The following is a 12,634-nucleotide window of genomic DNA, read 5'->3' on the forward strand; positions in this document are numbered from 1 at the left end:
GGTCTACTTACATATATTAACTTGTCTTCATGGTCACGTATATGTTAGTTATGGAGGTCTACTTACATATATTAACTTGTTTTCATGGTCACGTATATGTTAGTTATGGAGGTCTACTTACATATATTAACTTGTTTTCATGGTCACGTATATGTTAGTTATGGAGGTCTACTTACATATATTAACTTGTCTTCATGGTCACGTATATGTTAGTTATGGAGGTCTACTTACATATATTAACTTGTCTTCATGGTCACGTATATGTTAGTTATGGAGGTCTACTTACATATATTAACTTGTTTTCATGGTCACATATATGTTAGTTATGGAGGTCTACTTACATATATTAACTTGTTTTCATGGTCACGTATATGTTAGTTATGGAGGTCTACTTACATATATTAACTTGTTTTCATGGTCACATATATGTTAGTTATGGAGGTCTACTTACATATATTAACTTGTTTTCATGGTCACGTATATGTTAGTTATGGAGGTCTACTTACATATATTAACTTGTTTTCATGGTCACGTATATGTTAGTTATGGAGGTCTACTTACATATATTAACTTGTTTTCATGGTCACATATATATATGTTAGTTATGGAGGTCTACTTACATATATTAACTTGTTTTCATGGTCACATATATGTTAGTTATGGAGGTCTACTTACATATATTAACTTGTTTTCATGGTCACATATATGTTAGTTATGGAGGTCTACTTACATATATTAACTTGTTTTCATGGTCACGTATATGTTAGTTATGGAGGTCTACTTACATATATTAACTTGTCTTCATGGTCACGTATATGTTAGTTATGGAGGTCTACTTACATATATTAACTTGTCTTCATGGTCACGTATATGTTAGTTATGGAGGTCTACTTACATATATTAACTTGTCTTCATGGTCACGTATATGTTAGTTATGGAGGTCTACTTACATATATTAACTTGTCTTCATGGTCACGTATATGTTAGTTATGGAGGTCTACTTACATATATTAACTTGTCTTCATGGTCACGTATATGTTAGTTATGGAGGTCTACTTACATATATTAACTTGTCTTCATGGTCACGTATATGTTAGTTATGGAGGTCTACTTACATATATTAACTTGTTTTCATGGTCACATATATGTTAGTTATGGAGGTCTACTTACATATATTAACTTGTTTTCATGGTCACATATATGTTAGTTATGGAGGTCTACTTACATATATTAACTTGTTTTCATGGTCACATATATGTTAGTTATGGAGGTCTACTTACATATATTAACTTGTTTTCATGGTCAGAAACCTCCTAGTCGCTGTGTCACTTCCTGTGCTTCCACTGGTGTTACGCTGTGTGTCTCCTGCGCTCTCTGCGGTTTTCTATCTACTGGAACGATCGATTAACTGAACAAACACTTGTTTTATTACTAATACTAGTACTAAGACTAATACTTTCACTCGCTACTTTTGCTTAAACTCTATCGTTCACGTAGATTCACGTACGGTGTTTCTTTCTTTGCTAGCGTAACAAGTGTGCCACATGTTTAGCTACTCCTCTGCCTCCTTTAGCGATGAAAGTAAAAAGTGTAGCTTACTGGCTAGGGTGGAGGCGAGGCTTAGTGAAGTAGAAACTGGGCTCCGCACCATAGAAGCTAAATCAGTTAGCCAGTCCCCTGTAGTCAGTGCGGACCACATAGCATTAGCTCCCTCAGCAGCTCCCGTGCAGCCGGGAGACAAACAGGGCAGCTGGGTGACTGTAGTGTTAAGCCTAAGAGTCCTGTCCACCACCAACCTGTTCACACCTCAAACAAGTTTTCCCCTCTCAGCACCACACACACACACACAGGCTGAGAAACCAACTCTGGTGATTGGTGACTCCATCCTGAGGAACGTGAAAATAGCGACGCCAGGGACCACAGTCAGGTGTTTTCCCGGGGCCAGAGCGGGCGACATAGAGTCTTATCTGAAACTGCTGGCTACAGATAATCGTAAATTCAGTAAAGTTATTATTCACGTCGGCAGTAATGACACCCGATTACGCCAATCGGAGGTCACTAAAGTTAATGTTGAGTCTGTATGTAGGTACGCACAATCTATGTCTGACAACGTAATCTTCTCTGGTCCTTTGCCCAATGTAACCAGTGATGACATGTATAGCCGCATGTCGTCACTCAATCGCTGGCTGTCGAGGTGGTGTCCAGAAAACAACATTGGGTTTTTAGATAACTAGCAAACCTTCTGGGGGAAACCTGGTCTCATGAGGAGAGACGGCGTCCATCCCACTTTGGATGGAGCAGCTCTCTTATCTAGCAGCTTAGGACATTTTATTAGAAACCCATGACAATCCAGAGCTGAGACCAGGACACAGAGTTGCAGTCTTTCATGCTTCTCTGTGCTTCTTTACGAGCAGTCACCAATTAAAAACCCCATTGAGACTGTGTCTGTCCCTCGACCTACTAAAGTAAAAACTAAAGTAAATAAAGTAAATAAATCAATAACAAACAGAAGAGGAGTTAGACATTCTAACTTAATAAAGATTAATACCAACAATAAAATAGAGTCAAATAATACCACTTTTAAATGTGGACTATTAAATATTAGGTCTCTCTCCTCAAAATCTGTTTTAATAAATGATCTAATTTCTGACAATTGTATTGATTTATTCTGTGTAACTGAAACTTGGTTACATGAAGAAGATTACGTTAGTCTAAATGAGTCAACTCCACCCACTCATGCTAATACCCATATTCCTAGAAGCTCAGGCCGAGGAGGAGGTGTAGCAGCCATTTTTAATACTAGATTATTAATCAATCCCAAGCCCAAACCAGGATATTCATAGTTTGAAAGCCTTATTCTTAATCTAGCTCATCCTAGTTGTAAATCACAGAAACCAATTATGATAGTCACAGTTTATCGTCCACCTGCACCTTATTCAGAGTTCCTATCAGAGTTCTCTGAGTTCTTATCTGAGTTAGTGCTTAAGACAGATACAATCATAATTGTAGGGGATTTCAACATCCATGTAGATGTTGACCGTGATAGTCTTAGCTGCGCATTTAACTCGCTGTTGGAATCAATAGGTTTTATTCAACACGTTAATAAACCAACTCATTGCCTTAATCACACCCTCGACCTTGTTTTAACTTATGGTATTGATATTGATAACTTAAACATAGTTCCTCAAAACCCTCTCCTTACTGATCATTATTTACTCACATTCAATTGTACAATAATGAACTACAATAACATAAATAAGAAATACTGTCTGATCCAAACCATCAACCTGTCAGATCCTATCCCCACCAAACTGTTTAAAGATGTGTTTCATTTAATTAACAGTATTGTATTATTAATCTATATTGACTCAAATTAATCTATCCTTATTAACTGGATATGTGCCCCAAACGTTTAAAATAGCAGTTATTAAACCCCTTCTCAAAAAAGCGACCCTAAACACCTCAGAGAAAAACTTTCTGATCACATTGTCACTTTAGATGACATCACCATGGCTTCCAGTTCCACTGTGAGGAACCTTGGAGTTACTTTTGACCAGGAAATGTCATTTGATTCACACATAAAACTTCCAGAACAATTTCCAGAACAGCCTTCTTCCACCTGCGGAACATTATGAAAATCAGAAACATTCTGTCTTTACAGGATGCTGAAAAACTAGTTCATGCTTTTGTTGCATCTAGATTAGATTACTGTAACTCCTTATTATCAGGATGTTCCAACAAGTCTGTTAGAACCCTTCAGTTCATTCAAAATGCTGCAGCACGAGTTCTGACAGGAACTAGAAAGAGAGACCATATAACTCCAGTGTTAGCTTCTCTACACTGGCTCCACCCACAGTTTAGAATTCAATTTAAAATCCTCCTCCTCACGTACAAAGCACTTAATAGTCAGGCCCCTTCATACCTGAAAGACCTAGTCTTACCTTATCACCCTAACAGACCACTTACGTCCCAAAATACAGGTTTACTTGTGGTTCCCAGAGTCTGTAAGAGCAGAATGGGAGGCAGAGCCTTCAGTTACCAGGCTCCTCCTCTCCTGTGGAACCAGCTTCCAATGACAGTTCGGGAGGCGGAGCCTCTCTCTGTATTTAAAGTTAGACTTAAAACTTTCCTTTTTGATAAAGCTTATAGTTAGAGCTGGTTCAGGGAAACCTGGACCAGCTCTTAGTTATGCTGCTATAGACCTAGACTGCTGGGGGATTTTCCTGTGGTGCACACACATTCACTCTCTCACACTCAGGGTATGAATATGACTTTTTATATGTCATTAACCTTGTCTCTTTCTCTATCTCGTTTGTGTCCTTCCTTCCTTCCCTCTCTCTCTCTCTCTCTGTATCCTCATCTTGCAGGTTGCAGGATCCAGATCCAGTTTTCGAGGCTATCCATATCATACATATCATCAACATTATTGTTGTGCTATTATTAAAAGTCGATATCATTGACTGTATAAACTTGTAACTTGATACAGTTGTTGCGTATCTGCTCCTGGTCTCTCTATCTCGCTATCACTGCACACCTCTGAGTCTGGTTCTGTCAGTGATTTCTTCTTCTGTTAAGAGGGAGTTTTTTCTCTCCACTGATGCCTAGTGTTTGCTCATTGTGTGAACTGTTGTGTTTCTCTGCTCTCCTTGATGTTGTCTATGTACAGTGCCTTGAGAATGTATGTTATGATTTGGTGCTATACAAATAAAATTGAATTTAATTGAATTACTTGGCTAATATTAACGCTAGCTCCAGAAGAAGTGCCAGTAGCGCTCCCTGACAAACTTGATCCAGCTCTGAAGATCTGCCGCATTTCCTCCTAAATGGCCGGAGAGGCACTTGTGGATGGCTCAGTCCGCCATTTTCTCCTGTCAATCATGTTTGTGACGGCGGCTCATATCCAGGACAACCAATCAGGAACTGAGAATTCAGTTTTAGTTCCATTTCTATCAAACTCTCACACACAGACAACTATAGTCATTCACACATCCTATCATTCTGTATGGTATGATGATAATAGAGTATGATGATGATGATAATAGAGAGTATGATGATAATAGAGAGAGTATGATGATAATAGAGAGTATGATGAAAATAGAGTATAATATAATAAAGAGTATGACGATAATAGAGAGAGTATGATGATAATAGAGGGAGTATGATGATAATAGATAGTATGATGATAATAGAGAGTATGATGATATTAGACAGAGTATGATGATAATAGAGTATGGTGATAATAGAGAGAGTTTGATGATCAAAGAGAACATGATGATAATAGAGAGAGTATGATGATAATAGAGAGTATGATGATAATAGAGAGAGTGTGATGATAATAGAGAGTATGATGATAATAGAGAGAATGATGATAATAGAGAGTATGATGATAATAGAGTATGATGATAATAGAGAGAGTATGATGATAATAGAGAGAGTATGATGATAATAGAGAGTGTGATGATAAAAGAGAGTATGATGATAATAGAGAGAATGATGATAATAGAGAGTATGATGATAATATAGTACGATGATAATAGAGAGAGTATGATATAATAGAGAGAGTAGGATGATAATAGAGAGAATGATGATAAAAGAGCGTATGATGATAATAGAGAGTATGATGATAATAGAGAGAGTATGATGATAATAGAGAGTGTGATGATAATAGAGAGTATGATGATAATAGAGAGAATGATGATAATAGAGAGTATGATGATAATAGAGTACAATGATAATAGAGAGAGTATGATATAATAGAGAGAGTAGGATGATAATAGAGAGAATGATGATAAAAGAGCGTATGATGATAATAGAGTATGATGATGATGATAATAGAGAGTATGATGATAATAGAGTATGACGATAATAGAGAGAGTATGATGATAATAGAGAGAGTGTGATGATAATAGAGAGTATGATGATAATAGAGAGAACGATGATAATAGAGAGTATGATGATAATAGAGTATGATGATAATAGAGAGAGTATGATATAATAGAGAGAGTAGGATGATAATAGATAGTATGATGATAATAGAGAGAGTATGATGATAATAGAGAGTAGGATTATAATAGAGAGTATAATGATAATAGAGTATGATGATAATAGAGAGTAGGATTATAATAGAGAGTATGGTGATAATAGAGTATGATGATAATAGAAAGAGTGTGATTGTAGCAGCTGTTCCACCCTTTACTTTGTTCCTTGCCTTGGAGCTGCTACTGGTGATTGAGTTGGTGTGGTTTTGACGCGTGCAGATGAAGTATGAATGAGATGAAGGTTTATCTGGTTGCTCTTCTGGTGATTTATTGATACAAATTAAAATAAACATAAAGTCATATGGCTTAACACTGATTCATGGCTTCCACACGGTCAAAGAAATGTTTGCCCTCTCAGCCACGCCCAGCTGCTGTGACCTCAGGTCTTTTAAGGGCTTCTTCCCCCTTGGGCTCCACCTTTGGTCTCCCAGTCCTCCTGTAGGTGGGGGTAAACACCTCTTTGGCCAAGTGCTCTTACACAAACATTCACTAAGCCACACACACTCACACAAGGAAAGAAAACAAATTTAACACAAATATCAATTTGGCTCCTACAGTGATGATAATAGAGAGTATGATGATAATAGAGAGAATGATGATAATAGAGAGTATGATGATAATAGAGAGAATGATGATAATAGAGAGTATGATGATAATAAAGAATGATGATAATAGAGAGAGTATAATATATTAGAGAGAGTAGGATGATAATAGAGTATGATGATAATAGAGAGAGTATGATGATAATAGAGAGTATGATGATAATAGAGTATGATGATATTAGAGAGAGTATGATGATAATAGAGCGAGTTTGATGATAATAGATAGTACGATGATAATAGAGAGTATGATGATATTAGAGAGAGTATGATGATAATAGAGTATGATGATAATAGAGTATGATGATAATAGAGAGAGTATGATGATAATGGAGAGTATGATCATAATAGAGAGAGTATGATGATCATAGAGAATATGATGATATTAGAGAGAGTATGATGATGATAATAGAGTATGATGATAATAGAGTATGATATTAGAGAGAGTATGATGATAATAGAGAGTATGATGATAATAGAGAGATTGTGATGATAATAGAGAGTTTGATGATAATAGAGAGAGTATGATGATAATGGAGAGAGTATGATGATCATAGAGAATATGATGATAATAGAGTATGATGATAATAGAGAGAGTATGATGATAATAGAGAGTATGATGATAATAGAGTACGATGATAATAGAGAGAGTATGAAGATAAGAGAGAGTAGGATGATAATAGAGAGAGTATGATGATAATAGAGAGTATGATGATAATAGAGTATGATGATGATAATAGAGAGAGTATGATGATAATGGAGAGAGTATGATGATCATAGAGAATATGATGATAATAGAGTATGATGATAATAGAGAGTATGATGATAATAGAGTATGATGATAATAGAGAGAGTATGAAGATAAGAGAGAGTAGGATGATAATAGAGAGAGTATGATGATAATAGAGAGTATGATGATAATAGAGTATGATGATGATAATAGAGAGTATGACGATAATAGAGTATGATGATAATAGAGAGAGTAGGATGATAATAGAGAGGGTATGATGATAATAGAGAGTATGATGATAATAGAGAGAGTATGATGATAAAAGAGAATTATGATAATAGAGAGTATGATCATATTAGAGAGAGTATGATGATAATGGAGAGTATGATGATAATAGAGAGAGTATGAGGATAATAGAGGGAGTATGATGATCATAGAGAATATGATGATAATAGAGAGAGTATGAGGATAATAGAGAGAGTATGATGATCATAGAGAATATGATGATAATAGAGAGATTATGAGGATAATAGAGGGAGTATGATGATAATAGATATTATGATGATAATAGAGAGTATGATGATATTAGAGAGAGTTTGATGATAATAGAGAGTATGATGATAATAGAGAGAGTATGATGATCATAGAGAATATGATGATAATAGAGAGAGTATGATGATCATAGAGAATATGATGATAATATAGGGAGTATGAGGATAATAGAGAATATGATGATAATAGAGAGAGTATGAGGATAATAGAGGGAGTATGATGATCATAGAGAATATGATGATAATATAGGGAGTATGAGGATAATAGAGAATATGATGATAATAGAGAGAGTATGAGGATAATAGAGGGAGTATGATGATAATAGAGAGAGTATGAGGATAATAGAGGGAGTATGATGATAATAGAGAGAGTATGATAATAATAGAGAGTATGATGATAATAGAGTATGATGATAATAGAGAGTATGATGATAATAGAGAGAGTGTGATTATAATAGAGAGTATGATGATAATAGAGAGAGTATGATGATAATGGAGAGTATGATCATAATATAGAAAGTATGATGATAATAGAGAGAGTATGAGGATAATAGAGGGAGTATGATGATAATAGAGAGTATGATGATAATAGAGAGAGTATGATCATAATAGAGAGAATATGATGATAAGAGTGAGAATTATGATAATAGAGAGAGTATGATGATAATAGAGAGTATCATGATAATAGAGAGAGTATGATGATAATAGAGAGTATGATGATAATAGTGAGTATGATGATAATAGAGAGTATGACGATAATAGAGTATGATGATAATGGAGAGATGATATTAATAGAGAGAGCAAGATGATAATAGAGAGAGTAGGATGATTATAGATAGTATAATGATAATAGAGAGAGTATGATGATAATAGAGAGTATGATGATAATAGAGTATGATGATGATAATAGAGAGTATGATGATAATAGAGAGAGTAACCTGATAATAGAGAGTATGATGATAATAGAGAGAGTATGATGATAAAAGAGAGTATGATAGAGTATAATAGAGAGAGTATGATGATAATAGAGAGAGTATGATGATAATAGAGTATGATGATGATAATAAAGAGTATGATGATAATAGAGAGTATGATGATAATAGAGAGAGTATGATGATAATAGAGAGTATGATGATAATAGAGTATGATGATGATAATAAAGAGTATGATGATAATAGAGAGAGTATGATGAAAATAGAGTATGATATAATAGAGAGATGATGATAATAGAGAGTATGATGATAATAGAGAGAGTATGATGATAAGAGTGAGAATTATGATAATAGAGGGAGTATGATGATAATAGAGAGAGTATGATAATAATAGAGAGTATGATGATAATAGAGTATGATGATAATAGAGAGTGTGATTATAATATAGAGTATGATGATAATAGAGAGTATGATGATAATAGAGAGAGTATGATGATAATGGAGAGTATGATCATATTATAGAAAGTATGATGATAATAGAGAGAGTATGAGGATAATAGAGTGAGTATGATGATAATAGAGATAGTATGATCATAATAGAGAGAGTATGAAGATAAGAGAGAGAGTAGGATGATAATAGAGAGTATGATGATAATAGAGAGAGTACGATGATAATAGAGCGTATGATGATAATAGTGTATGATGATGATAATAGAGAGTATGACGATTATAGAGTATGATATAATAGAGAGATGATGATAATAGAGAGTATGATGATAATAGAGAGAGTATGATCATAATAGAGAGAATATGATGATAAGAGTGAGAATTATGATAATAGAGAGAGTATGATGATAATAGAGAGTATCATGATAATAGAGAGAGTATGATGATAATAGAGAGTATGATGATAATAGTGAGTATGATGATAATAGAGAGTATGACGATAATAGAGTATGATGATAATGGAGAGATGATATTAATAGAGAGAGCAAGATGATAATAGAGAGAGTAGGATGATTATAGATAGTATAATGATAATAGAGAGAGTATGATGATAATAGAGAGTATGATGATAATAGAGTATGATGATGATAATAGAGAGTATGATGATAATAGAGAGAGTATGATGATAATAGAGAGTAACCTGATAATAGAGAGTATGATGATAATAGAGAGAGTATGATGATAAAAGAGAGTATGATAGAGTATAATAGAGAGAGTATGATGATAATAGAGAGAGTATGATGATAATAGAGTATGATGATGATAATAAAGAGTATGATGATAATAGAGAGTATGATGATAATAGAGAGAGTATGATGATAATAGAGAGTATGATGATAATAGAGTATGATGATGATAATAAAGAGTATGATGATAATAGAGAGAGTATGATGAAAATAGAGTATGATATAATAGAGAGATGATGATAATATAGAGTATGATGATAATAGAGAGAGTATGATGATAAGAGTGAGAATTATGATAATAGAGGGAGTATGATGATAATAGAGAGAGTATGATAATAATAGAGAGTATGATGATAATAGAGTATGATGATAATAGAGAGTGTGATTATAATATAGAGTATGATGATAATAGAGAGTATGATGATAATAGAGAGAGTATGATGATAATGGAGAGTATGATCATATTATAGAAAGTATGATGATAATAGAGAGAGTATGAGGATAATAGAGTGAGTATGATGATAATAGAGAGTATGATGATAATAGAGATAGTATGATCATAATAGAGAGAGTATGAAGATAAGAGAGAGAGTAGGATGATAATAGAGAGTATGATGATAATAGAGAGAGTACGATGATAATAGAGCGTATGATGATAATAGTGTATGATGATGATAATAGAGAGTATGATGATAATAGAGAGTATGACGATAATAGAGTATGATATAATAGAGAGATGATGATAATAGAGAGAATTATGATAATAGAGAGTATGATGATAATAGAGAGAGTATGATCATAATAGAGAGAATATGATGATAAGAGTGAGAATTATGATAATAGAGAGAGTATGATGATAATAGAGAGTATCATGATAATAGAGAGAGTATGATGATAATAGAGAGAGTGTGATGATAATAGTGAGTATGATGATAATAGAGAGTATGACGATAATAGAGTATGATGATAATAGAGAGATGATGATAATAGAGAGAGCAAGATGATAATAGAGAGAGTAGGATGATTATAGATAGTATAATGATAATAGAGAGTATGATCATAATAGAGTATGATGATGATAATAGAGAGTATGATGATAATAGAGAGTAACCTGATAATAGAGAGTATGATGATAATAGAGAGAGTATGATGATAAAAGAGAGTATGATAGAGTATAATGGAGAGAGTATGATGATAATAGAGAGAGTATGATAATAGAGTATGATGATGATAATAAAGAGTATGATGATAATAGAGAGTATGATGATAAAAGAGAGAGTATGATGATAATAGAGAGAGTATGATAATAGAAGTATGATGATAATAGAGTATGATGATGATAATAAAGAGTATGATGATAATAGAGAGTATGATGAAAATCGAGTATGATGATAATTCAGAGTATGATGATGATAATAAAGAGTATGATGATAATAGAGGGAGTATGATGATAAGAGAGAGAATTATGATAATAGAGAGTATGATGATAATAGAGAGTATGACGATAATAGAGTATGATATAATAGAGAGATGATGATAATAGAGAGTATGATGATAATAGAGAGAGTATGATGATAAGAGTGAGAATTATGATAATAGAGAGAGTATGATGATAATAGAGAGTATCATGATAATAGAGAGTATGATGATAATAGAGAGTATCATGATAATAGAGAGAGTATGATGATAATAGAGTATGATGATAATAGTGAGTATGATGATAATAGAGAGTATGACGATAATAGAGTATGATGATAATAGAGAGATGATGATAATAGAGAGAGTAAGATGATAATAGAGAGAGTAGGATGATAATAGAGAGAGTAGGATGATAATAGATAGTATAATGATAATAGAGAGAGTATGATGATAATAGAGAGTATGATGATAATAGAGTATGATGATGATAATAGAGAGTATGATGATAATTGAGAGAGTATGATGATAATAGAGTAACCTGATAATAGAGAGTATGATGATAATATAGAGAGTGTGATGATAATAGAGAGAGTATGATGATAATAGAGTATGATGATGATAATAAAGAGTATGATGATAATAGAGAGAGTATGATGATAATAGCGAGAGTATGATGATAATAGAGTATGATGATGATAATAAAGAGTATGATGATAATAGAGAGAGTATGATGATAATTCAGAGTATGATGATAATAGAGAGTATGATGACAATAGAGTATAATGATAATAGAGAGAATGTGATGATGGTGCTGGGATGGCTAATTATACCAAAAGCTGCTGATTTGATAATCAAAGTGACCAATCAACGTACAAGTGTCAAGTAACAATAAAAGTAACCAATCGGAGTAAGAGGGGATAAAGCCCTCCCTTACAGATGTTTAAAAAAAAGGGAAAAGACATAAGCTAACCCCCATTAGAATAGGTTAGCCTGAGCTAATTATGGAAAACACGTGATGTGACACCAAAAAGAAAAGGCGTGGAAAACAAAAGGGGATTGTCCATCCTCAGATGATGACCTACTTTTAATGTATAAATATGAGATGCTCAGCGAATGTAAGTCAGTGTCACAGTGTCATGCTGCGTGCTCATTTTTGTGTTTGATTTTGGATC

This window comes from Solea solea, chromosome 20 (genome assembly GCF_958295425.1).
Source record: "Solea solea chromosome 20, fSolSol10.1, whole genome shotgun sequence".
NCBI classification, from domain to species: domain Eukaryota; kingdom Metazoa; phylum Chordata; class Actinopteri; order Pleuronectiformes; family Soleidae; genus Solea; species Solea solea.